Below are 4,992 nucleotides of genomic sequence, written 5' to 3'. Positions count from 1 at the left end.
GATGTCAGTCTCATTTTCTTAGAAGCTGGATGACTGTGGATGAAATTAACACTCAGACTCTGAAAGAAAGTTCTAAGGCAATGCTCTCCAAAGTATAACTCCTGACTCAATCTGCTGGAAAATTTGTTTTAAAGTGAAGAACAGGGCTGGGGAGAGGCTCAGAGGTAGAGCATGTACCTAGCGTGCGCAAAACCATAGATTCAATCCTCAGCACCAGAAAAAAAAAAATACAGGTTGTAGGCTCCTGTTTTAGAAGCTGACTTGGTTTGCTGTTTGTTATCATTCTTGTTTTTACCCATTGGTTTTCCTTTTTTTTTAGAACTGGGATTTGCACTAAAGGACTCACACTTGCAAGGCAAGCGCTTTTACCACTTGACCCACTCCACCAGCCCTTTCTCATGATGAGTTTTTTTGAGACAGGGGCTCATAAACTATTTTGCCCAAGCTGGCTATGAACTGTGATCCTCCTGATCACAGGAGGATCCTGAGTAGCTAGGATTACAGGCGTGAGCCACCCATGCCCGGCTCTGTATTCATCTTGATTTCTAAGACCATAACCACTAGAAGGAGAGATAATGGTTTTTAGTACTGATAATTAGTCTGCTTCTTTAATTGGAGATATTTATTCCAAAAGCAATACTAAGACGGGTCAATTCTGTTCTCTCATTCATTCATTAATCAACAAATATTTACTGAGTGCCTGCTATGTGGTAGGAACTGGGGATATAATCTCTGATAACCAAGAATCCTGTTCTTAAGGGGACAGTATGAATCAAATAATCACACTAATAAATGTATAATTACTTCCAGATGTTGCATCAGTGCAACACTCTGGAGCAATATATGAGGACAGCACTACTTGTTGCAATTGCACTTTGTGGATTTCTTTTCCTTCCTTAAAGTCTGGAATGATTAACTTTGTTTTTTGTTTGATTGTGGTGTGACTGAGGTTGGAACTCAGATCTTCATGCTTGCAAAGCAGGTGCTCTACTACTCAAACCACACCTCCAGTCCATTTTGCTCTGGCTATTTTAGAGATGGATGTCTTTTGAACTATTTGCTTAGACAGGCCTCCAATGGAGATCCTCCAGATCGCAGCCTCTCAAGTAGCTAAGATTATAGATGTGAGCCACCGATGCCTAGCTGTTAGCTGTTGTTTTCCCTTTTGGTTTTGTTTGTTTGTTTGTTTGTTTTGGTTTTTTTGCAGAGCTCAGGGCCTCATGCTTGCTAGCAGGTGCTCTACTTGATTCACTCTGCAGCCCTGTGTTGCGCTGGTTATTTTCAAGATAGAGTCTCTGAAACCATTTGCCCCACTGACTTCAAACTGTCATCCTCCTGAACTCTGCCTCCTGAGTAGCTAGGATTATAGGCGTGAGGCAGTGGCATTTGGCCAAGCTGGTTTTTTTTTTTTTTTTTTTCGGTACCAGGCTTGAACTCAGGGCCTACACCCTGAGCCACTCCACCAGCTCTTTTTGTGTTCCGTATTTTTGAGATAGGGCCTCACAGTCTAGTTTCTCTGCCTCCTGAGTAGCTAGGATTACATGTGTGAGCCACCTGTGGCAAGCTGTTTGGTTTTTGAACAGAATCTCATTATGTAATCTAAGCTGGCCTCAAACTTGTGATCAATCCTCCTGCCTCAGCCTCCTGAGTACTGGGATTATAAGCATGTACCATTACACCCAGCTTGGAATGATTAATTTATCATATTTTCTGTTCTTTTTTTTTAATTTTCTGTTCTTGCAAATTATCCTCCCCCCTGAGAGGAAGAGAGAAAGCAGGACAGTCCCTAATATTTTGATTTTTTTTTTATTTTGCAGGACTGGGGTTTGAACTCAGGGTACACTACCACTTCAGCCACATCTCTAGTCCATTTTGCTGTGGTTATTTCTGGTGGTTATTTGCCAGAGCTATCCTTGAAGCAAGATCCTATCTCAGGCTCCCAAGTAGCTAGGATTATAGGCATGAGTCACTGGCACCTGGCTAGTTTCTGATCTTTTAAAGTCAGTGAAGGAGCCTGGTGCTGGGGGCTCACATCTATAATACTAGCTATTTGGAAGGCAGAAATTAGGATGATCGTGGTTCAAAACCACACTCTCAAGGCCCTATCTCAAAAATACAAAAAAGGGCTGGTAGAGTGACTCAAACAGTAGAGCCCCTGCCTAGCAAGTGTGAGCCCCTGAGTTCAAACCTCAGTACTCCACCCCCACAAAAAACCATCAGTGAAGGACCTTTTTGTTTGTGTTTGTTTGTTTAACTTTTTATTTTATTCATATGTTTATACATTGTTTGGGTCATCTCTCCCCCCTTCCCCCCACCCCCTCCCTCACCCCCCCTTACCCCTCACTACCGGGCAGAAATTATTCTGCCCTTATCTCTAATTTTGTTGAAGAGAGAGTATAAGCAATAATAGGAAGGACCAAGGGATTTTGCTAGTTGAGATAAGGATAGCTATACAGGGAGTTGACATGCATTGATTCCCTGTACATGTGTGTTACCTTCTAATTTAATTCTTCTCGAACTAACCTTTTCTCTAGTTCCTGGTCCCCTTCTCCTATTGGCCTCAGTTGCTTTAAAATACCTGCTTTAGTTTCTCTGTGTTGAGGGCAACAAATGCTAGCTAGTTTTTTAGGTGTCTTACCTATCCTCACATCTCCCTTGTTTGCTCTCGATTTTATCTTGTGACCAAAGTCCAGTCACCTTATTGTGTTTGCCCTTGATGTAATGTCCGAATATGAGGGAGAACATACTATTTTTGGTCTTTTGGGCCAGGTTAACCTCACTCAGAATGATGTTCTCCAATTCCATCCATTTACCAGCGAATGATAACATTTCGTTCTTCTTCATGGCTGCATAAAATTCCATTGTGTATAGATACCACATTTTCTTAATCCATTCATCAGTAGTGGGGCATCTTGGCTGTTTCCATAACTTGGCTATTGTGAGTAGTGCCTCAATAAACATGGGTGTGCAGGTGCCTCTGGAGTAACCTGTGTCACAGTCTTTTGGGTATATCCCCAAGAGTGGTATTGCTGGATCATATAGTAGATCAATGTTCAGCTTTTTTAGTAGCCTCCAAATTTTTTTCCAGAGTGGTTGTACTAGTCTACATTCCCACCAACAGTGTAAGAGGGTTCCTTTTTCCCCACATCCTCGCCAACACCTGTTGTTGGTGGTGTTGCTAATGATGGCTATTGTAACAGGGGTGAGGTAGAATCTTAGTGTGGTTTTAATTTGCATTTCCTTTATTGCTAGGGATGGTGAGCATTTTTCCACTTTTTGTTTTTTGGCCATTTGAATGTCTTCTTTCCCAGTACTGAAAAAAAAAAAAAGAGCATTTTTGCTGGGGGTAGAGAGCTTCATGAAGCCCTGGGGTGTATTGCCAGCACCACCAGCACCCCAAAAAGAGAACTTTGCCCTAGAGTTTTGTTTGGGCTTTTTGTTAGGGGTGATGTATGGGTAGGTGGAAGGGTGCAGCAAGACCCACATAGTCTCCTGAGGACATGGAAGTCAGAGTGGTCAGGATGTCTGGGTGAGACTGGAGAGACACTTCAGCTAGATGGATGTGCATACAAGATTTTGTTAGATGCAGATTGATTGGGACTCACTGTCCTATATTTACACACTCCCGCAAGGACACCCGGGAAAGCATCTGGTGGGGGATGTTTCAGGAGCTAAAAACTTTCTTCTGGCTCAGAGCAAATTGTAATAAACTCTAGCAATGAGCAGCTCTGGGAAGGGCAGGAAATGAGACCTGGCCCCACCCCAGCAGCTTTTGTTCAGAAAGCTGGGTGACTTCATGATGTGATCATGTGTGCTGAGGAATGTAAGTGGCGAGCCAAAAGCTCATCAAGGCTTTTTTTTTTTTTTTTTTTTTTTGCGGCGCTGGGGTTTGAACTCAGAGCCTCACGCTTGCTAAGCAGGTGTTCTTACCACTTGAGCTACTCTGCCAGCCCAAGGCTTCTTTTTTAAAAGTGATTAGTAGGCAAAGCTAAATATTTTAGTCATTTTGTATCAAGGCCAACTCATTTGAAATTTCAGAATGCCCCAAACATTACGACTTCTTTGTGCTGTCCACTGATGTCCTTCATAACAAGACAGGAATTGGTTTTTCTTGATTTTCCCCAGTCAAATCTCTTCCTTACCTGTGCTCTCTTATGGCATCATTCCTGCTATTGTCTTATTCTTATTACTGGCTCACTCCCAGCTGTTCCCTACTCCACTATGGATCACACTGCTGGACATTTGCACAGTGGTTAACAAAGTCTTATCACTACTGTACACAGTCCTCTAAGGAGCTCTGTAGATAGCATCATCCAGCTTAATGAGGTTTGGTTTGGTTTGGTTTAGCACTGGGGTTTGAACTCAGGGCCTCATATTTGCTATGCAAGAGCCCTGCCACCTGTGCTCTCCCATCCTTTTGCTTTTGTTTGTTTTTCAGATAGAGTCTCTAATTTTGCCAGGCTGGCCTTGATCCATGATACTTGTATCTCTACCTCCTGAACAGCTACTAACTGGGATTACAGATGTGGCCCACATCAGACTTTTTTTTTTTAGTCCAGGTTTTATTGTGTAGCCTAGGCCTGGATTTGCAATCCTCCCACCTCAGCCTCCTAAGTAGCTGGGATTATAGGCATATATCACTGTGCCCTACTTCAGTTCAGTGGTTCTCTGTCTCTCTTTTTAGGAGAAAAGGCATACTGATTTATTAATGTGCAAAGAGGAAAAGTCACAGTTCTAGGGACAATCACAAGAGTGTGATTACCCAGCATAATCCAGGAACTTAAATATACCCCTTTTCTATAGAGAAGGGGGAGCTTAAGATATTTTTAAGGGGAATTCAATGGACTCAGAGAACATATAATGACTTGAGACAAAGTTTATTTGGCTCCAATGTGATGGTCTGATCAGGTGTGTTGACAGATGCTAGTTCTTCTTCCTATAATATGAGTTTAATTGATGAAAGCTCAGAGAAGAACCAGAGGTAATTATTTG

This window comes from Castor canadensis, chromosome 11 (assembly GCF_047511655.1).
Source record: "Castor canadensis chromosome 11, mCasCan1.hap1v2, whole genome shotgun sequence".
NCBI lineage: Eukaryota > Metazoa > Chordata > Mammalia > Rodentia > Castoridae > Castor > Castor canadensis.
The sequence above is the reverse complement of the archived record's forward strand: the minus strand, read 5'-3'. Positions refer to the sequence as shown.